Here is a 24,482-nt window from a genome sequence, read left to right on the forward strand (position 1 = left end):
TATCAGGTCACCAGTGTTAATGAACAAACTGTTAATGTATACAACTCCTGACACCAATGTTAATGTATATGATCCAATATCAGGTCACCAATGTTAATGGACAAGCTGTTAATGTATACAACTCCTGACACCAATGTTAATGTATATGATCCAATATCAGGTCACCAATGTTAATGAACAAGCTGTTAATGTATACAACTCCTGACACCAATGTTAATGTATATGATCCAATATCAGGTCACCAATGTTAATGAACAAGCTGTTAATGTATACAACTCCTGACACCAATGTTAATGTATATGATCCAATATCAGGTCACCAATGTTAATGAACAAGCTGTTAATGTATACAACTCCGGACACCAATGTTAATGTATATGATCCAATATCAGGTCACCAATGTTAATGAACAAGCTGTTAATGTACACAACTCCGGACACCAATGTTAATGTATATGATCCAGTATCAGGTCACCAATGTTAATGTATACGATCAGGGAAGGGGGGGGGGGGAAGGTTGTTACATATGCCTCATGAAGGCAGTGTGCAGGAGGTCGAGAGGTCAGGATTTGAGAGTGGGCATCCAGGGCTGCCGTTAAATGACAAAACAAGAAATAAGGTACAACAAAGAGGATCATTTCAATGTACGGAGTACAAGGGGCGCTCCTAGTGTCAGAAGTTACCAGGTTTAGGCCAGTCTAGGAGGTCGAACAATTAATTGAAATGGGCAACAGAAGGGGAAACGGTTCAGATTAACTTATGTTGGTGGCCAGTCGTGAAAAGCAGAGCCAGAGGCTCTGCCTTCAGAAAAGACGTCTGTTATGCTCGAGGTCTGGATTACAAAAGAGAGAGGTAACTGTGTTCCGCACTGCAGAAGCCTTCAGCGTCCACACACGTAACCCGTATCCCACGCACGCTATTGGCTAAAACGAACGGCGTGAATTTGCTAGCAGTTCCAGCAGATGTCTCAGGGAGTCTCTAGCCAGCAGTTTTAACTGGACAGAACTGCCTCGCTTTTGAAAGACAGGCAACTTGTGTCACCTAGGCACAGCGAAAGTTACTCTGTAAAAAAAATTGAAATAAATTTTTTAAACCAATTCCCTAAAATATTCCTTGACTGGCTGCCACCATGTACAAAGCCTCTGCTTTGCATATCCTGAGGGGAGCTAATCAGCGACTCAAAATCTCTCTTGTCTGAATAAAGAAGACTTTTGACTAGGGAGGCATCGTGTTCTTGGTAAACATGGCCATGTTTCAGCAAAAAACGTCTGCCTAGACGGGGCCACATTCCCTCATTTACAAAGAGATCAGTTCTTTCCAGGCCAGCCATTTGCAGTTTCTGAAAGAAGGCTGTTAAGCTTCCAAGACAGTCATGCCTGTGAAATAATTTTTTTTTTCCGTTCGCTAAAAGGAGCAGTCGACTTCCTGGAGTCAGGGAAGTTATAGTCTTGCCTCCACTAAACACGTGCACAAGCCGTTGTGATCGTATCGTCCCAGCTTCTAACATAAGAATGCTTATAGTTTTATGACCTGCCATTTGCACAAAAGCTCAGATTACAGCAGTGTCTCTTAAATGGCTTCCTCTACCCATTTTATACCATCTGGCTACCTTCGAGACGGACTGTAGCCTGCCCAGGTAAAATGTTTTGCGAGCAGGCGCTCTCCTGTTCCAACCCTAAGTGGGAAGAGTGGGGTGCTATAGCCGGAGGTCCCTCTGCAGGTACAATTCACAGAGCGCTGCTTCCCCAAATCACTCGCACAACGCCGCGCGGAATGGCCGCGCGGTTGGAGGCGCCATGTCGCGAATAACGCGGCCCCTCCCGCCGGAGGTTCGAGTCATCCCTCGGGCGTGGGTGTGTGCGTTGTCCTTAGCGTAAGTTAGTTTAAGTAGTGTGTAAGTCTAGGAACCGATGACCTCAGCAGTTTGGTCCCTTAGGAATTCATACACACACACACACACACACACACACACACACACACACACACACACTCGCATAACCAGGTCACTGGCCACAACATTTATCGCCCACAATCCATCTTTCTCCGTGTTTCTCGTCATCTCTGGTATAAGCTCTGTACAGGCTACACATGCAGTTACAAGACTATTCTGCTCACACTTCCCTCATGAAAAAAAAAGTCAAGCCACAATGATAAATGTGGTATTGGAGAACACAGAAATCATTACCTAAAATATGAATATTAGTCTGACCGATAGAGCAGTTAAAGTGGAAGAATGGTTTGCCATTTTTCACCTTAATCGTTAACTGGCCACACATAGCCCAGTTACCCAAAGCATATGGCCCAGCTGCCTTATTTAATGAATTTGTCGGGGCAACTGAGCCACCCGTACTAGAAGTGAAACATTTACTGAAGAATGAGGAACAGACGTGTAAATCTATGCTGTATAGCACACGCAGGGTGGTCAGAAAGTATCTGAAACGCGCATACATATGTTGCAGGGCAGGCGGTACTGAGACATAAATGTTAAGAAAAAATTCGACACGTTGCGTCGTTTCCGAGTTATTTAGCATAGAAATTAGCCAACTGGGGCTTCACGCACTCATATTCAAGTGACCTGCCAGGGCACTGTTGCCCAACGAGTTCTTTGTTTGGTTAGCTGAAACTTGAATTTGCGGTGGGGAAGACCTGATGTGGTAACTTCAGTGCTAAATAACTCGGAAATTTTTTTCTGAACATTTATGTCTCAGTACAACTTGGCCTGCAACTTTCCTACAGGCGTTTCAGATGTTTTCTGATCCGATGTATATAAAAACAAACAATAAAAATGAACACAGGGTTGTTGTAGAAGTCAATCAAACATCCCACTGTGCCGTGTTGTTAGGAGGAAAACAGTTGAAACACTTACAGTCTACCTAAGACTAAGAAACGCTTGTGAATGATACGCAGTGAGTTGTTTTAAAAAGATGAAACAGTTATTTCAGTTCTGGTAGCAGTGTAAGAATTCAGTATCCTCCAGTTCCTTGGGGAAGACACCAGGCCTAGTTACCCCATGGGTCCACTTACACTGTGTTTCCTTCTACTGTGCTTAGGCGGACACTTTCCCATCTGAGGGGCCCTACGATAAACTGCAGGGTATCTCAGTAAGTAAAAAAGTTGTGCCGCTCTATTTGGGATTAAATGTCGATTAAAACCTAAGTTTCTAACAATATTGGAGTGGGGGAAGCAAATACAACCGCCTGAAAGTGGCAAGAGCTGGTTACCTACGTCAGTTTTTTTTAAAATTTGTAACAAACTTATTACTAGAGCCGTTTCTGTTGTTTTTTTCGATTAACAATAATTGTGTTACGAAACAAGTGCACTGATTACAGTTATTGATCCATTCCATTCATCTTATATTTCCAATCAAAAGTTTCAATTAAGTTTAGTTTTCCAAAAATCAAATGATTCAGTTAAAAACAATCTAGCACCCTTAAAGGAAACGGACTCTAATAACTTTAAATGTTCAGAATTTGATATTACATAAAACGAAATTGACCAGGTAAAAGTTAAAAACTGTGAAAAAAAAATTCTTTCAGTTAAAAGTTAAGAAAAATTGCAGAACATTCTCCTGATACATTTGAAAAAAAAAACACATCTGTTATATTTAGTAAAATTTTGAGTGTAAAGAATACATCAACCACGGTGGTGAATGAACTGGCTTCCTGATAAGGGACCGGAATGGCCTCTCGCTGCTCGCACCTTAAACGTTCGTCCAGCCGTTATTGGGACCAACCTTAGTGCAGACAACGAAGCACGCAAACAGTCCGCTTACTATAACGTACAGAAAGCAAAGTTGTCAGAATGCCAACGACGAATCACATAAATACTGCGAGATTGCGCGAGCACAACAAACAAATGTAATTTTGACAGTGTTCTGTACAATTTGACATTGGAAAGGATTATATGAAGCGGAACATAAGGCTGGAAACTGACTGCTCAGAGTACTGCCACATAACAGTAAAACAGAAGGAACAAGCTGTGTTTCTTTCAAGCTGCAGTATGAGTACTACGGTCTGCCATTTCATTACTTTTTGCAGGCCACAGTGTTGCACACAGACCTCTTACACAGCACCCATGGCCACGAACTCACAGCGAAATTTCGATACGCAGTTGAGCTCATTGTTGCTCGTGCAGCATCAGGTGGAGGTGCGGCGCCGCGGAGTTCTTTTGTCTGCTCTTCGGTATTTTACTTTCTTACAGCAATTATACTTATTTCTTAAAGAGAAATACATGAATTTGGAAGTAGGAAACTATATCAATCTATGTCATATTTTAAGTAGAGAATGAAAAGAAGACAGGATAGAGTAGATGTAGATGTCCCTTTACCAAAACGACATCGGGAAACGGACTTGGTACTGAACCTCAAGTTCAACATCCCTTTGTGGTGCTACACATTTTTCTATTATATACATGAACATCACTCCTCGAGAAAACTCTATTTGTTCAGTCCATGCGGATCTAATCAAACACACGTTGGTGTTCTTTGTTAGAGTGCTGTGTTGTTACATAACAACTACAACTGTTAGATTTGTAAGTAAACAATTTTGTGTCGCTTGGGAACTGTGGTGTCACCGCCAGACACCACACTTGCTAGGTGGTAGCCTTCAAATCGGCCGCGGTCCATTAGTATACGCCGGACCCGCGTGTCGCCACTGTCAGTGATAGCAGACCGAGCGCCACCACACGGCAGGTCTAGAGAGACTTCCTAGCACTCGCCCCAGTTGTACAGCCGACTTTGCTAGCGAAGCTACACTGACCGATACGCTCTCATTTGCCGAGACGATAGTTAGCATAGCCTTCAGCTACATTTGCTACGATCTAGCAAGGCGCCGTATTCAATTGATAATTAATATTATGAAGCATGTATCGTAGCGAGAGATGTTCTACAATTGTGGATTAAAGTTAAGTATTACATCATCTACGTACTTTATTTACAATTCTCAAGATATTGTCCTGTTCCAGACCTCACGCCAGTCAGCGTGTAATTAAACGCGTGCATTTCGGCCTCCTCTAGAAACACAGTGTTGGCTCTTCTGCCAACACTACAGGAACAATATCGCACCTCGATGTAATCTAATTAAGTTATATACAGATCTTTCGTGGCTGTAGAAAGAAATAACAATCCTCAAATAACTTAATTATTAATCTTGTAAAAACACAGATGTCTAATAAAACTAGTTTCTTTGAGTAGTGTACTTCAATTTTGCTTGTATTGCGTAAATGCATGATCTATTACTCTTATGTATAAACACTTTTTGAATTACTGCTTAATTACGTTATATTACATTTATATCACTTCATTTCATTGCATTTACAATGATGTGTTTATTTATGTTACTACTTAATAATGATGTGTACAGGCTTAACGTGGATTCTAGAAAAATCTCAATCCAAGGGCTATTCTAAGTACTTCTACTTTTAGTTACATTCTTGCGTAATGATATATAAATTGTGATCTATGGTAGAGGAAACAGTTAGTTCCTTGACTAGCACTGGATGTACACAGGGTGAGTCAGCTAACATTACCGCTGGATATATTTCGTAAACCACATCAAATACTGACGAATCGATTGCCACAGACCGAACGTGAGGAGAGGGGCTAGTGTAATTGTTTAATACAAACCATACAAAAATGCACGGAAGTATGTTTTTTAACACAAACCTACGTTTTTTAAAATGGAACCCCGTTAGTTTTGTTAGCACATTTGAACATATAAACAAATACGTAATCAGTGCCGTTTGTTGCATTGCAAAATGTTAATTACATCCGGAGATATTGTAACCTAAGGTTGACGTTTGAGTACCACTCCTCCGCTGTTCGATCGTGTGTATCGGAGAGCACCGAATTACGTAGTGATCCAAAGGGAACGGTGATGGACCTTAGGTACAGAAGAGACTGGAACAGCACATTACGTCCATATGCTAACACCTTTTTCTTGGTCTTTTTCACTGACGCACATGTACATTACCATGAGGGGTGAGGTACACGTACACACGTGGTTTACGTTTTCAATTACGGAGTGGAATAGAATGTGTCCCGACATGTCAGGCCAATAGATGTTCAATGTGGTGGCCATCATTTGCTGCACACAATTGCAATCTCTGGCGTAATGAATGTCGTACACGCCGCAATACATCTGGTGTAATGTCGCCACAGGCTGCCACAATACGGTGTTTCATATCCTCTGGGGTTGTAGGCACATCACGGTACACATTCTCCTTTAACGTACCCCACAGAAAGAAGTCCAGAGGTGTAAGATCAGGAGAACGGGCTGGCCAATTTATGCGTCCTCCACGTCCTATGAAACGCCCGTCGAACATCCTGTCAAGGGTCAGCCTAGTGTTAATTGCGGAATGTGCAGGTGCACCATCATGCTGATACCACATACGTCGACTACATACGTCGACGCGTTTCCAGTGGAACATTTTCGAGCAACGTTGGCAGATCATTCTGTAGAAACGTGATATACACTCCTGGAAATGGAAAAAAGAACACATTGACACCGGTGTGTCAGACCCACCATACTTGCTCCGGACACTGCGAGAGGGCTGTACAAGCAATGATCACACGCACGGCACAGCGGACACACCAGGAACCGCGGTGTTGGCCGTCGAATGGCGCTAGCTGCGCAGCATTTGTGCACCGCCGCCGTCAGTGTCAGCCAGTTTGCCGTGGCATACGGAGCTCCATCGCAGTCTTTAACACTGGTAGCATGCCGTGACAGCGTGGACGTGAACCGTATGTGCAGTTGACGGACTTTGAGCGAGGGCGTATAGTGGGCATGCGGGAGGCCGAGTGGACGTACCGCCGAATTGCTCAACACGTGGGGCGTGAGGTCTCCACAGTACATCGATGTTGTCGCCAGTGGTCGGCGGAAGGTGCACGTGCCCGTCGACCTGGGACCGGACCGCAGCGACGCACGGATGCACGCCAAGACCGTAGGATCCTACGCAGTGCCATAGGGGACCGCACCGCCACTTCCCAGCAAATTAGGGACACCGTTGCTCCTGGGGTATCGGCGAGGACCATTCGCAACCGTCTCCATGAAGCTGGGCTACAGTCCCGCACACCGTTAGGCCGTCTTCCGCTCACGCCCCAACATCGTGCAGCCCGCCTCCAGTGGTGTCGCGAAAGGCGTGAATGGAGGGACGAATGGAGACGTGTCGTCTTCAGCGATGAGAGTCGCTTCTGCCTTGGTGCCAATGATGGTCGTATGCGTGTTTGGCGCCGTGCAGGTGAGCGCCACAATCAGGACTGCATACGACCGAGGCACACAGGGCCAACACCCGGCATCGTGGTGGGGGGAGCGATCTCCTACACTGGCCGTACACCACTGCTGATCGTCGAGGGGACACTGAATAGTGCACGGTACATCCAAACCGTCATCGAACCCATCGTTCTTCCATTCCTAGACCGGCAAAGGAACTTGCTGTTCCAACAGGACAATGCACGTCCGCATGTATCCCGTGCCACCCAACGTGCTCTAGAAGGTGTAAGTCAACTACCCTGGCCAGAAAGATCTCCGGATCTGTCCCCCATTGAGCATGTTTGGGACTGGATGAAGCGTCGTCTCACGCGGTCTGCACGTCCAGCACGAACGCTGGTCCAACTGAGGCGCCAGGTGGAAATGGCATGGCAAGCCGTTCCACAGGACTACATCCAGCCTCTCTACGATCGTCTCCATGGGAGAATAGCAGCCTGCATTGCTGCGAAAGGTGGATATACACTGTACTAGTGCCGACATTGTGCATGCTCTGTTGCCTGTGTCTATGTGCCTGTGGTTCTGTCAGTGTGATCATGTGATGTATCTGACCCCAGGAATGTGTCAATAAAGTTTCCCCTTCCTGGGACAATGAATTCACGGTGTTCTTATTTCAATTTCCGGGAGTGTATGTTGCAGCTGTTTGGGCCCCTGCAATGAAGTGAGGACCAATGAGGTGGTCGCCAATGATTCCGCACCATACATTTACAGTCCACGGTCGCTGTCGCTCTGCCTGTCTGAGCCAGCGAGGATTGTCCACGGACCAGTAATGCATGTTCCATAGATTCACTCCCCGTGGTTTGTGAAACCCGCTTCATCGGTAAACAGGTAGAACTGCAACACATTCTCTGTTAATGCCCATTGACAGAATTGCACTCGATGATTAAAGTCATCACCACGTAATTGCTGATGTAGCGACACATGAAACGGGTGAAAGCGGTGACGATGCAGTATGCCCATGAGACTACTTTGACTCAGTCCACCGGCTCTCGCAGTGTCCCGTGTACTCATGTGTGGGTTCATGGCAACAGCAGCTAACACACCAACTGCACCCGCTTCTCCTGTGACGGTCCTGTTACGGACCCGTTTTGCGTGCTACTACCATACCTGTTGCATACAGTTGGCGGTAGATGTTTTGCAATGTGCGGCACGTTGGATGCTCTCTGTCCGGGTACCGTTCTGCATACACCCTGCAGGCTTAAGCTGCATTTCGTCGACAGTAGCCATAGATGAGTATCATCCCCGCCTTTTCAGAGTTCGAATACACCATGGTCACAGTTCCTACAACACTACACTATCACAGACGTCTGGTAACACGGTGTACTACAGTTGGTCTGCGTGCGGAGACGAATGCAGTATAACAATAGCAGCAAGCGCTACATGCGGACACTGCGACAGCTAGACCAAACAACAACAGTGCACTACAGCCACACTCGTAAACATGTCTCTGCAGATGCTGCTCGCCGACCGTGGCCCGTGTTTGTTACAACACGCAACTGAAAGTCGGAGGTTTCAAGCGTCAACTTTAGGTTACAATATCTCCGGATGTAATTAACATTTTACAATGCAACAAACGGCACTGATTACGTATTTGTTTATATGTTCAGATGTGCTAACAAAACTAATGTGGTTCCATTTAAGAAAACGTAGGTTTGTGTTAGAAAACATACTTCCGTGCATTTTTGTATGGTTTGTATTAAACAATTACCTCTCCTCACGTTCGGTCTGTGGAATCGGTTCCTCAGTATTTGATGTGGTTTACGAAATATATCCAGCGGTAACGTTAGGTGACTCACCCTGTATAATATTTCACTGGGGTAGAAGACTTGCATCATAATATGCCCACGGCTCCGTACACAGTTACATAGTTTCCTCTGGAAGAGAACATAGTTTCCTCTGGAAGAGACGATCACAAAATTCAGTTAAGGATAGCCACCGCAATCGAATCGAGCAGTTCCACGGATCAAGCATGTTGCAAATGAGTGTGATAAGACTTGTGAGTAGATCGCCATTCATAACTGTGAACTTCAAATTTCCTCCAAATATCGTGCTATTGTATCACAAAGATCACTGATATGCATCGCCTTGTTTGCAGCGATTGTATGATCTCATCACTTGTGATGGATGAGACCGCTGAGTATGTTACGAAAGATGCGGAGGAGGTTACCTTTGAGGATCACGACAGCAGGCAAGCGGTCCTTGTGATCCTTCAACTATACCACTTGGATTTACAGATACCCAAGTGGGGGCGAATACTGATTACGCGCGGAGACATAAATTGACTGCAGTAGATCAAACGAACAGACACGGTTGCAAGTTGGAAATTAAAAAACTGGCTTGATAGAGAGTGCCGTTCTAAACGGGACAAAGCTACAACGTATAGAGGGTTTTACGAGCTCCTTCCAAATGTTGCTAAACGATACAAAATGAAACTCTTGGACTGTCACGTGGATTAATACATTTCTTGACGGGACGCAGACCATATCCCTGATACCAATACAGAACAACTAGGAGAACCGATGGAAGAAGAATATGCAGTGCAAATGGGACCCCAGATGACTTAACTTTCGAGTCAATAAGAGACTCTGAGAGAGACTTCATGAGAGATAAAGGTATTCACAATACTCTATGCAATGTGGAACTGTGTTTAGTGCCATACAGGCTGGCAGACCAGATCTCCCAAACTGACCTTGTTATGTACTTACTGAGCAGATCTGCAGATGAAACACGTGCAACGTTGCAGCGGGCAACTGGGGAACTAGATGGAAAAGCAGCAGGGATTAATTTTAGGATACGCTCGATAGGTGGTGGGATTGTACAGGGTGGGTAAAGGAAGACTGGCTTGCAAAGTACTCTATGTATCTTCAGGTATGCAAGCCAACTTACATCATCTGCCCCTGGTGTGTACGATGTAAGTTTGGTTGCCTATCTTAAGGTACATGAAATATTTTACGGGCCAGTTCTACTTTGCCCACCCTGTATTAGGATTAGAGTTTAGTTTTTAGTTATCTTGCCTATTGTTTTTCACTTTACTGAAAATGTTATTTCTCATTTGTACTGTGCCGTGACGAATGTGGCACAGTCTATGTCTCCCGAGAAGTCGTGAGGTGGCCACATGGAACAGGAGGTGCCGATAGTTAGCGCCATCTAGGTGGTGATGTACGCAGGGCCTAGGCGTGACGAAGCCGTGTGTGAACAGACGCATCATGGTCACTACCCATGAAGCTGTGCCGTTAGCGTGCTGGCCTTACATCGCTGGTCCGACTAAGAAGACGGTGGTCCACAACCTCTGGTGTGCACTATCTATAAACTGCCATGGCCTACGAGGAGCTGGGGTTGCTTGTGATAGGAATGAACCGAAGTGTCACGTCGATGTGGAAGAATTACAGTGATACTTGAAAAAGGATGAAAAATGAAAATAAATCGATGAAAAACGAAATGTTAAGGATTTGTAAGTAAAGGGAGATGATGGAGCAAAGAAGTTACGACGTTGCCTAGAATTGTTCACTCAAGCGATACATTCTAAAACTTCGGATTCTTTGCGGTACATAAAATAGAAAAATAAGCTTTATGCGAACTGTAGACAACTATCTAGTCAGCTAAAAGTTTCAGGCCTCACAGAACATTTATTTTATGATGAAATTTATTGTCGATACGCCATATCACTTTGAGATTAGTAGTAATTAAGACGAAAGAATTTAACCTTTTGTAACGCGTCCTCTTATATTATTATGTTTTGCTATTGATATTGTTAGAAAAATCTTTATTCAGTCGGTCGTCGAAAATTTGAAATAAATGTTATTGTGGATGTCGCGTAATAAATATTTCGCGTGAAGCGCTGTTGCGACACAGGCAAAGATCAATTGTGGAAACTAAGCCACTGAATATTACAACTAACGTTATTGATGAATACGGCCTACTGAATACATCAAATAAGAGAGGACGTACATTCGCGAATGAGTGGTCAAAAATAAAATAAGCGTTAATACTGTGTAGGAAATGAGTCTTAAATATAGTTACGCTTGTACACACTCAAATGTATGCGAATACACGAACGGGTAGAGGCAAGTACATTTTGAGTGTAATCATCCCCCGTGGCCTGGATAAAAAGAATTACAGTTAAATGCATCTATTCATCTTAGAACGTAAATGCGTGGACTTCGAAATTAAATGAATAGAAAGACCGCAGGTTCTGAATGTCGCAGCAAATATATTGAAATTGACGGTAGCGGCCACGAAAGGAAAAAGATGAACACGTTCACGTATCTCTATTGTTGGGCAGCGTCACCGTGAAGATCATCGCCTCCATCTAAATTCTCTGCATAGAATTAAAATAATAGTAATAATTTTCCAGAATTTCAAGAGCTGGGACCCATGGTATCACAAAAGACGAAATCGCTCTGCTTCAAAATCACTTTCATTATTTAACCCAATTTTATCAGTAAGAAATGGCACAACACATCTTAACACTAGCACAGGATAACAGCGAAAGGTAACTTATTCTAAAACTAATAAACGAAGAGCGTTACGCTTCTTTTGTTCAGCAAATGCTTTACGCATTAGTTTCAGGTAGTTGAACTAGTGTCTATATATTCATAAAATTTTTTTTATTTAATTCCTTTACACTTTGGACAGCAATGAATGAAGAGTGTATGCATAAATACCGTTAATACAGCCTGGGAAAAATATGCCTCTCTACCCAGAGACACGGTGACACTGTTTTGTGTATATGGCCTGCGGAACATCTGAGTTACACATTTGCAATCAGAATGAAGTTTTCACTTTTCAGCGGAGAGCAATTACTGTTTGATACGTACTAAGAAAAGTGCTACAGAATAAGGTTATAGGAGTCAGCGCCGAACTGCCACTAATGATGTATCGATGGCCCGTAGACTGGTTACTTTCAAGTCACGATTTTTATGCAAGAGTCTAACGAGATAACCTTTTTCCCGCGGCTTTGTTGCTTGCAGCCTGGGATGAAACTTGAAGCCATACATCAGCAAAGTTTGGCAGTATTCAGTAATTACAGACAAAGTCGGTAACTTTGAAAAATGAACTATACCGACGGAGGAAGCGGGGTAGCAGGAGGCGTTGTCAAGTTCACCAGAATGTGACAAAAAGCGCATTCCGGTGACACGGATTGCTGAAGCACTGCATGACTTGATAATGCGTTAGAAGAAAATTAATTGCAAGACGCGACTTTTGAAAACAAGCAAGAGAACTTTTAGATGATGTGATAACAAATCACGTACTTGGAATGTAACTCTTCGTTTCCGTCTTATTTTTCTGCTCCCACAGCTATACCCCGCAAGCTGCTATAGGGTGTCGCAGAGGATCCTTCATACCGTATAGATTTTCTGTCCTCGTTCATTCTCGCGTTGGGCGAAGGTAAAATGACAATAAGCCTCCACAGGGCACCCTAATCTCTCTCATTCTTGGAATCCCTCAGCGATATATATGTTGGTCACAGCAGGAAAGGTGTACAATCTTTTTCGAATAAAGTTTCTCTAAATTTTCCCAGGATTGTTTCGCGAGAGCAACGTCGTCTTTCTTCCAACGATTCCAACTGCCCGAGCGCTTCTGTTGCACTTTCTATAACAACCTATTAAAACCAAGCGCTGTTTCATGTGCGAGATACAGAGGCGAGCGTGTGCGCCGGGACTTACCCCAGTTCACTGCTGGTAGCGCCACGTCACCTTAACGCGTCTGCATGTAGCGCACAAGTATTGCATCACAATTTAGTATGAAATTAAAAATCAAAATTTATGTTTAAAACTTTGTTAAATTATAGTTTAGTGTAATAATGTTCTAAATACCAAGTCCTGATGTTCTAAACTTAATAGTTTACAGAAAAATGCCGTTTTAAGAGAAAAATCAGAGGCGCTAAATAGTGACGCTAGCAAGCCAGAATTTGGTCATAAGGTGCAGTTAGAAGTTACAAATAAGTGATGCTGGTTTCCAAAACCATAAAACAAAAATTAACGCCAGAATCCACGTTTATCAGAAAAATCAGAGGCGCTAAATAATGGACTTAGAAACTTGAAAATTTGTTTTATGCTTCGGTACACCTCAAACCTTATAACAGAGAGTCCACTTTAATTTACCTCTTATAGTTTTTGAGTAATTAAATAAGTGTTGTAGATTGAGTACTTGAAATTTTAATGATAGAGGATTTGGGTTAAACTAGATGATCAAATACATCAAATAATAGAGCTACCCCCCCACCCCCCCCATGAACCATGGACCTTGCAGTTGGTGGGGAGGCTTGCGTGCCTCAGCGATACAGATAGCCGTACCGTAGGTGCAACCACAATGGAGGGGTATCTGTTGAGAGGCCAGACAAACACTTGGTTCCTGAAGAGGGGCAGCAGCCTTTTCAGTAGTTGCAGGGGCAACAGTCTGGATGATTGACTGATCTGGCCTTGTAACACCAAAACAGCCTCGCTGTGCTGGTACTGCGAACGGTTGAAAGCAAGGGGAAACTACAGCCGTAATTCTTCCCGAGGGCGTGCAGCTTTACTGTATGGTTAAAGACGATGGCATCCTCTTGGGTAAAATATTCCGGAGGTAAAATAGTCCCCCATTCGGATCTCCAGGCGGGGACTACTCAGGAGGACGTCGTTATCAGGAGAAAGAAAACTGGCGTTTTACGGATCGGAGCGTGGAATGTCAGATCCCTTAATCGGGCAGGTAGGTTAGAAAATTTAAAAAGGGAAATGGATAGGTTAAAATTAAATGAAGTGGGAATTAGTGAAGTTCGGTGGCAGGAGGAACAAGACTTTTGGTCAGGCGAATACAGGGTTATAAATACAAAGTCAAATAGGAGTAATGCAGAAGTAGGTTTAATAATGAATAAAAAAATAGGAATGCGGGTAAGCTACTACAAACAGCATAGTGAACGCATTATTGTGGCCAAGATAGACACGAAGCCCAGGCCTACTACAGTAGTACAAGTTTATATGCCAACTAGCTTTGCAGATGACGAAGAAATTGAAGAAATTATGACGAAATAACAGAAAATATTCAGATAGTGAAGGGAGACGAAAATTTAATAGTCATGGGTTACTGGAATTCGGTAGTAGGAAAAGGGAGAGAAGGAAACGTAGTAGGTGAATAATGATTGGCGCTAAGAAATGAAAGAGGAAGCCGCCTGGTAGAATTTTGTACAGAGCACAAATTAATCGTAGCTAACACTTGGTACAAGAATCGTAAAAGAAGGTTGTAGACATGGAAGAGGCCTGGAGATATTGACAGATTTCAGATAGATCATATAATGGTAAGACAGAGATTTAGGAACCAGGTTTAAATTGTAAGACATTTCCAGGGGCAGATGTGGACTCTGACCACAATCTATTGGCTATGAACTGTAGATTAAAACTGAAGAAACTGCAAAAAGGTGGGAGTTTAAGGAGATGGGACCTGGATAAACTGACTAAACCAGAGGTTGTACAGAGTTTCAGGGAGAGCGTAAGGGAACAAATGGCAGTAATGGGGGAAAGAAATACAGTAGGAGAAGAATGGGTAGCTTTGAGGGATGAAGTAGTGAAGGCAGCAGAGGATAAAGTAGGTAAAAAGACGAGGGCTAGTAGAAATCCTTGGGTAACAGATGAAATATTGAATTTAATTGATGAAAGGAGAAAATATAAAAATGCAGTAAATGAAGCAGGCAAAAAGGAATACAAACGTCTCAAAAATGAGATCGACAGGGAGTGCAAAATGGCTAAGCAGGTATGGCTAGAGGATAAATGTAAGGATGTAGAGGCTTATCTCAGCAGGGGTGAGATAGATACTGCCTACAGGAAAATAAAAGAGACCTTTGGAGAAAATAGAACCACTTGTATGAATATTAAGAGCTCAGATGGAAACCCAGTTCTAAGCAAACAAGGGAAAGCAAAAAGGTGGAAGGAGTATGTAGAGGGTCTATACAAGGGCGATGTACTTGAGGACAATATTATGGAAATGGAGGAGGATGTAGATGAAGATGAAATGGGAGATATGATACTGCGTGAAGAGTTTGACAGAGCACTGAAAGACCTGAGACGAAACAAGGCCCCGGGAGTAGACAACATTCCGTTGGAACTACTGACGGCCTTGGGAGAGCCAGTCGTGACAAAACTCTACCATCTGCTGAGCAAAATATATGAGACAGGCGAAATACCCTCAGACTTGAAGAAGAATATAATAATTCCAATCCCAAAGAAAGCAGGTGTTAACAGGTGTGAAAATTACCGAACTATCAGTTTAATAAGTCACGGCTGCAAAATACTAACGCGAATTCTTTACAAACGAATGAAAAAACTAGTAGAAGCCGACCTAGGGGAAGATCAGATTGGATTCCGTAGAAGTATTGGAACACTTGAGTCAATACTGACCCTACGACTTAGTAGCTGGATTAAGGAAAGGCAAACTAACGTTTCTAGCATTTGTAGACTTAGACAAAGCTTTTGAAAATGTTGACTGGAATACACTCTTTCAAATTCTGAAGGTGGCAGGGGTAAAATACAGGGAGCGAAAGGCTATTTACAATTTGTACCGAAACCAAACGGCAGTTATAAGAGTTGAGGGGTATGAAAGGGAAGCAGTGGTTGGGAAGGGAGTGAGACAGTGTTGTAGCATCTCCCCGATGTTATTCAATCTGTATATTGAGCAAGCAGTGAACGAAACAAAAGAAAAATTCGGAGTAGGTATTAAAATCCATGGAGAAGAAATTAAAGCTTTGAGGTTCGCTGATGACATTGTAATTCTGTCAGGGACAGCAAAGGACTTGGAAGAGCAGTTTAACGGAGTGGACAGTGTCTTGAAAGGAGGATATAAGATGAACATCAACAAAAGCAAAATGAGGATAATGGAATGTAGTCGAATTAAGTCAGGTGATGCTGAGGGTATTAGATTAGGAAATGAGACACTTAAAGTAGTAAAGGAGTTTTGCTATTTGGGGAGCAAAATAACTGATGATGGTCGAAGTAGAGAGGATATAAAATGTAGACTGGCAATGGCAAGGAAAGCGTTTCTGAAGAAGAGAAATTTGTTAACATCGAGTATAGATTTAAGTGTCAGGAAGTCGTTTCTGAAAGTATTTGTATGGAGTATAGCCATGTATGGAAGTGAAACATGGACGATAAATAGTTTGGACAAGAAGAGAATAGAAGCTTTCGAAATGTGGTGCTACAGAAGAATGCTGAAGATTAGATGGGTAGATCACATAACTAATGAGGAGGTACTGAATAGGATTGGGGAGAAGAGAAGTTTGTGACAAATTGACTAGAAGAAGGGATCTGTTGGTAGGACATGTTCTGAGGCATCAAGGGATCACCAATTTAGTATTGGAGGGCAGCGTAGAGGGTAAAAATCGTAGAGGGAGACTAAGAGATGAATACACCAAGCAGATTCAGAAGGATGTAGGTTGCAGTAGGTACTGGGAGATGAAGAAGCTTGCACAGGATAGAGTAGAATGGAGAGCTGCATCAAACCAGTCTCAGGTCTGAAGAGCGCAACAACAACAACAATAGAGCTACACCAAGTTTAAGACTTGTGACATAAATAGCAACTGATATAAGTTTTAGCAAAGGTATGGTTCAGAGGTAACAATCTTCCAATAGTTCCACTAAATAAATTCTATTAAGCAAAGTTTTCATTCTAGCGAGCAGAAACTTTCTACGTGCTTTCAAACTGCTTCCCGCATACCAGCAAAAATTAAGAAGTTTCTGAAGTAATTGGTAACTATATTATTAAAGATTATGTACCCGAGATAGCGGTCGTTTGTAGACTGCCGCCGTATGCAAATAGACAGAGACAACAGATGTTTTCTCGGCAGTCCGCACCGGCCCCTTATAAATACAGCTCCTGAAGCAGTAGAAAGGTTCACTTCGCTCTCAGACACTGTGAGGTCCACGCCAGTTAAACGTCTGGTCGCGCTCTGCCTCGGATGACGTCAGAGCCGAGCTGTGACAAGCGCGTATTTGGCAGTGAACACGGATAGTGAACTCGCGATGACTGTACACCGTCCTGGATCGTTTAGAATTCGGTAAAATAACTGTTAGTGTGCCGTCCGTGTGAAATTCAGTTCCGCGTGGCAAGTGGTGAATTTATTTCCACTTTTATGGCGAGCATTAATTTTTGAACATTTATTGCGAACTTTCAATTGAGTGAAGTTAGTCAGGGCGAAAAACAATCTGGTAGTTACCGTAGAGGTCGCCTCTGAACTGCTAAAGGCGCTGTTAGGTTAGAACGACTTGTTTTCAATTGAAGATAACGCAATTTTAAGTGTTGTTTGTGAGAAACTTTAATTAAATTAAATCTTGATTGGAACTTTAAACTTTTACTGATGTCATAGTCCTGATCCCGCAAAGAAATTGGAAATAGACACTTTTCCTTCAGTGGGCTGGACCGGAATGTGGCCGTGCAGACTGGAAACTAAGGTCAGTATGTTACCCTTCGCTTTCTGGCTGACCACCAAATTAGTTACCAGGCTCACGTGATTAAAGACGGCATCAAAACTTTAAACCAGAAATCAGTAACTTACTCGCCGCCCCACAAACTCGTCTCTGAAGTTTTTTTCGATGTCTACGAAACCTGTGCGGAAAGTAAGGTCCAGTCGGTTGCGAAGAGGAAACCACAGCGAAAATAAAAAATGTTTTAATTGCAGCACTTAGCTACACCTTTCAACTACTACTCTACATTGTCACACCCCTGACTCAGACATTTGCTACAGCGTTTTACCAACTTTCCAATACACTCGTCACAGAAGGCAGCCGCCTGTGCTTTCCGCCAATTCTCTATGCTGACCTACAGCTCATTGTCTGTGCCAAAATGTAGTCTTCATAGCCAGAGATTCATGTGAACAGAGATGAAACTCAGGGGGAGACAATTACGGGCTGTAATGTGAGTGGTCAAATACTCCCCATCGAAAATGCTGCAGGAATATTTTCATTGCCCCTGCAGAGTGCGGCCGAGAACTTTCATGAAGAAGGAAACGCATGACAGTTACGTTATGTGGGCTGCATGACATCGGGTGAAATATGTCGCCGGGCCCTTGTACTTGGCGCGTTACACTATTTACCTAGGCATCTTTATGAGCTCACTGTGCACTCTGAACTGAAAAGAGCGACGTGATGCGATCGCCGACCTTACTTGAGACACTGCTCAACACATCTGTGCAAGGCTTCATCGGATTTTCACTGTGGTTTTCATTTCACACCTGACCGGACCTCACTTTCCGTATGTCCCGCACTACCTGATGATTTCAAACACTGGAACATTAGAACTGGTCGTGTTAGAGCCTTATGTGCTATTCTCTTCGTAGACGCATTGCACTTCTCCAGAACCCATTCCAACAAAGATAGGTCTTCCATACACTTTCACCAACACTGACTTTACGTGATATTCCAATTTCATATCGCCTCAGAATTATTCTACAAATATATTACACGACCTGAAGTGATCGAAAAGTTCACTACTAATTTTGTAATCGGGCAGCATCAGGTTCTTCCTGTTAGTTGCTGGAACTATGTTGAATTTATCCACATTTAGAGCTAACGTCCATTGAGATAAGTGGAAATTTCCTCTTGATCTTCCAATGACGATACTTTTATATACACAACAGCGTCAACAGTGAACTACGTTATAGTGCTCCTGACTCTGTATGACAAATAGTTTGTGCATGTTGAGAATATTAGAAGTCTTATTTATGATGCCAGAAACTTCTAAACGTAGCAACTTCCTCTGGAAGTGATTTTAATACCACTTTATTTAAATCGTTGCGCTCCTTGCGTAAAAACGCTGTTTCGAATTACTGCGACGTGTTCACTGGCGTATTCTTACTGTCTTGCAAACTGACTGCAGCAACTCAGGTAACGAAAATTTTTTCGCCACCCTGATTCAAACCGTCTAACATCTTGTTTTAGTAGGCGTTTATTACCATGATACCTTGAAACCTTTATAAAAATTTATTTCACTTTGGTTTACTGAACCATACCACGAACAACTTCTATAATTTGTAAAATATCGTTGAAGTTTTGCAGCTTAATTTTTCATTTTAATTTCAGAACTCATTTGAAAACGTTATTAGTTGCCCGGTACAGACACAGCAAATTAAGAAATATATATGGAGTGAGCAGTCAGATACATAAAACAGGATTTTTGTGGTCAGTATACGAGTATGTCACCTCGCAGGTCACGTGCTTCGTGGTATGTACCTACGAAAAGTGACTTATTTCTTTAATGTAATTCGATTATCTTGCATGTCAGCAGTAATTTTCCACCATTGCTGTTACTAATAAAAAAACTTGTAAAAATCAGATAAATATATGTAATATGAAAATTTCGTACTTTGCACAAATGTCAACAAACAGAATTATACGTAAGTATAAGTATTCATGTTTAATTTTGACGAGATAAGCAGAAAATTACTCTCCATCCATTCATACTTCATAACGGACTATTAGGTCTACGCATACATGAGAATTTCCAGATACATTCCACCTAGTGACTATCGCCAAACAAAGCATCCAAAAGTGTTAATGATGTGCAGCCTCATCATCTTAATAAAATCTATGTGTTTAGGTGAACTGTGAGTTGTGGTTATGTTAGTAAATGGTTCAACAAATTGTGTAGACGACAAAAGCGTTCATATAGCAAAGATGATTGTGTATTAAAGGGGGGAAGCTGATTTTCATTTTAATCGGTTGTTGTTGTTGTGATCTTCAGTCCAGACAGTGGTTTGATGCAGTTCTCCATGCTACTCTATCCTGTGCAAGCTTCTTCATCTCCCAGTACCTACTGCGACCTACATCCTTCTGAATCTGCCTAGTGTATTCATCTCTTGGTCCCGCTCTATGATTTTTACCGTCCACGCTGCCCTCCAATACTAAATTGATGATCCCTTGATGCCTCAGAACATGTCCTACCAATCGATCCCTTCTTCTAGTCAAGTTGTGCCACAAATTTCTCGTCTCCCCAATTCTATTAAATACCTCCTCATTATTTATGTGAGCTACAGCCCCCCCCCCCTCCATAAACCATGGACCATGCCGTTGGTGGGGAGGCTTGCGTGCCTCAGCGATACAGATAGCCGTACCGTAGGTGCAACCACAACGGAGGGGTATCTGTTGAGAGGCCAGAAAAACGTGTGGTTCCTGAAGAGGGGCAGCAGCCTTTTCAGTAGTTGTAGGGCCAACAGTCTGGATGATTGACTGATTTGTCCTTGTAATACTAACCAAAACGGCCTTGCTGTGCTGGTACTGCGAACGGCTGAAAGCAAGGGGAAACTACAGCCGTAATTCTTCCCGAGGGCATGCAGCTTTACTGGCTGGTTAAATGATGATGGTGTCCTCTTGAGTAAAATATTCCGGAGGAAAACTAGTCCCCCATTCGGATCTCTGGGCGGGGACTACTCGAGAGGACGTCGTTATCAGGAGAAAGAAAACCGGAGTTCTACGGATCGGAGCGTGGAATTTCAGATCCCTTAATCGGGCAGGTAGGTAAGAAAATTTAAAAAGGGAACTGGATAGGTTAAAGTTAGATATAGTGGGAATTAGTGAAGTTCGATGGCAGGAGGAACAAGACTTTTGGTCAGACGAATACAGGGTTGTAACTACAAAATCAAATAGGGGTAATGCAGGAGTAGGTTTAATAATGAATAAAAAGGTAGGAATGCGGGTAAACTATTACAAAGAGCATAGTGAACGCATTATTGTAGCCAAGATAGACACGAAGCAAACGCCTACTACAGTAGTACAAGTTTATATGCCAACTAGCTCTGCAGATGACGAAGAAATTGAAGAAATGTATGGTGAGATAAAAGAAATTATTCAGATAGTGAAGGGAGACGAAAATTTAGTAGTCATGCGTGACTGGAATTCGGTAGTAGGAAAAGGGAGAGAAGGAAGCGTAGTAGGTGAATAATGATTGGGGCTAACAAATGAAAGAGGAAGCCGCCTGTTAGAATTTTGCACAAAGCACAACTTAATCATAGCTAACACTTGGTTCAAGAACCATGAAAGAACGTTGTATACATGGAAGAAGCCTGGAGATACTGACAGGTTTCAGATACACTATATAATGGTAAGACAGAGATTTAGGAACCGGTTTTTAAATTGTAAGACATTTCCAGGGGCAGATGTGGACTCTGACCACAATCTATTGGTTATGAACTGTAGATTAAAACTGAAGAAACTGCAAAAAGGTGGGAATCTAAGGAGATGGGACCTGGAAAACTGACTAAACCAGAGGTTGTACAGAGTTTAAGGGAGAGCATAAGGGAACAATTGACAGGAATGGGGAAAGAAATACAGTAGAAGAAGAGTGGGTAGCTTTGAGGGATGAAGTAGTGAAGGCAGCAGAGGATAAAGTAGGTTAGAAGTCGAGGGTTACTAGAAATCCTTGGGTACAGAAGAAATATTGAACTTAATTGTTGAAAGGAGAAAATATAAAAATGCAGTAAATGAAGCAGGCAAAAAGGAATACAAATGTCTCAAAAATGAGATTGACAGGGTGTGCAAAATGGCTAAGCAGGGATGGCTAGAGGACAAATGTAAGGATGTAGAGGCTTATCTCAGCAGGGGTAAGATAGATACTGCCTACAGGAAAATTAAAGAGACCTTTGGAGAAAAGAGAACAACTTGTATGAATATCAAGAGCCCAGATGGAAACCCAGTTCTAAGCAAAGAAGGGAAAGTAGAAAGGTGGAAGGAGTATATAGAGGGTCTATACAAGGGCGATGTACTTGAGGACAATATTATGGAAACGGAAGAGGATATAGATGAAGATGCAATGGGAGATGCGATACTGCGTGAAGAGTTTGACAGAGCACTGAAAGACCTGAGTCGAATCAAGGTTCAAATGGCTCTGAGCACTATGCGACTTAACTTCTGGGGTCTTTAGTGGCCTAGAACGTAGAACGAATTAAACCTAACTAACCTAAGGACATCATACACATCCATGCCCGAGGCAAAATTCGAACCTGCGACCGTAGCGGTCGCTCGGTTCCAGACTGTAGCGCCTAGAACCGCACGGCACCTCGGGCCGGCTCGAAATAAGGCCCCGGCAGTAGACAGCATTCCATTAGAACTGCTGACAGCCTTGGGAGAGCCATCCCTCGCAAAATTCTACCATCTGGTGAGCAAAATGTATGAGACAGGCGAAATACCCTCAGACTTGAAGAAGAATATAATAATTCCAATCCCAAAGAAAGCAGGTGTTGACAGATGTGAAAATTACCGAACTCTCAGTTAAACAAGTCACGGGTGCATAATACTAACACCAATTCTTTACAGACGAATGGAAAAACTGGTAGAAGCCGACCTCGGGGAAGATCAGTTTGGATTCCGTAGAAATATTGGAACACGTGAGGCAATACTGACCCTACGACTTATCCTAGAAGCTAGATTAAGGAAAGGCAAACCTATGTTTCTAGCATATGTAGACTTAGAGAAAGCTTTTGACAGTGTTGACTGGGATACACTCTTTCAAATTCTTAAGGTGGCTGGGGTGAAATACAGGGAGCTAAAGGCTATTTACAGTTTGTACAGAAACCAGATGGCCGCTATAAGAGTCGAGGAACAGTAAAGGGAAGCAGTGGTTGGGAAGGGAGTGAGACAAGGTTGTAGCCTCTCCCCGATGTTATTCAATCTGTATATTGAACAAGCAGTGAAGAAAACAAAAGAAAAATTTGGAGTAGGTATTAAAATCCATTGAGAAGAAATAAAAACTTTGAGGTTCGCCGATGGCATTGTAAATCTGTCAGAGACAGCAAAGGACTTGGAAGAGCAGTTGAACGGAATGGACAGTGTCTTGAAAGGAGTATATAAGATGAACATCAACAAAAGCAAAACGAGGATAATGGAATGTAGTCTAATTAAGTCGGGTAATGCTCAGGGAATTAGATTAGGAAATGAGACACTTAAAGTAGTAAAGAAGTTTTGCTATTTGGTGAGCAAAATAACTGATGATGGTCGACGTAGAGAGGATATAAAATGTAGACTGGCAATGGCAAGGAAGGAGTTTCTGAAGAAGAGAAATTTGTTAACATCGAGTATAGATTTAAGTGTCAGGAAGTCGTTTCTGAAAGTATTTGTATGGAGTATAGCCATGCATGGAAGTGAAACATGGACGATAAATAGTTTGGACAAAAAGAGAATAGAAGCTTTTGAAATGTGGTGCTGCAGAAGAATGCTGAAGATTAGATGGGTAGATCACATAACTAATGAGGAGGTATTGAATAGGATTGGGGAGATGAGAAGTTTGTGGCACAACTTGGCTAGAAGAAGGGATCTGTTGGTAGGACATGTTCTGAGGCATCAACGGATTACCAATTTAGTATTGGAGGGCAGCGTGGAGGGTAAAAATCGTAGAGGGAGACCAAGAGATGAATACACTAAGCAGATTCAGAAGGATGTAGGTTGCAGTAGTTAATGGGAGATGAAGAAGCTTGCACAGGATAGAGTAACATGGAGAGCTGCATCAAACCAGTCTCAGGACTGAAGACCACAACAACAACAACCCATCTAATCTTCAGCATTCTTTTGTAGCACCACGTTTCGAATGCTTCTATTCGCTTCTTGTCTAAACTATTTATCGTTCATGTTTCACTTCCATACATGGCTGCACTCCATACAAATACTTTCAGAAAAGACTTCCTGACTCCTAAATCTATACTCGATGTTAACAAATTTCCCTTCTTCAGAAACGCTTTCCTTGCCATTGCCAGTCTACATTTTATATCCTCTCTAATTCGACCGTGATCAGTTATTTACTCCCCAAATAGCAGAACTCATCTACTACTTAAAGTGTCTCATAACCTAATCTAGTTGCCTCAGCATCACCCTATTTAATTCGACTACATTTCATCATCCTCGTTTTGATTTTGCTGATGTTCATCTTATATCCTAGTTTCAAGACACTGTCCATTCCGTTCTACTGCTCTTCCAGGTACTCTGCTGTCTCTGAGAGAATTACAGTGTCTTCGGCAAACCTCAAAGTTTTTATTTCTTCTCCATGGATTTTAATTCCTACTCCGAATTTTTCATTTGTCTCCTTTACTGCTTGCTCAATAAAGAGATTGAATAACATCGGGGAGAGGCTGCAACCCTGTCTCACTTCCTCCCCAACCACTGCTTCCCTTTCATGCCCCTCGACTCTTATAACTGCCACCTGGTTTCTGTACAAATTGTAAATAACCTTTCGCTCCCTGTATTTTACCCCTGCCACCTTCAGAATTTGAAAGA

The sequence above is a fragment of the Schistocerca serialis genome, chromosome 2 (assembly GCF_023864345.2).
Source record: "Schistocerca serialis cubense isolate TAMUIC-IGC-003099 chromosome 2, iqSchSeri2.2, whole genome shotgun sequence".
NCBI classification, from domain to species: domain Eukaryota; kingdom Metazoa; phylum Arthropoda; class Insecta; order Orthoptera; family Acrididae; genus Schistocerca; species Schistocerca serialis.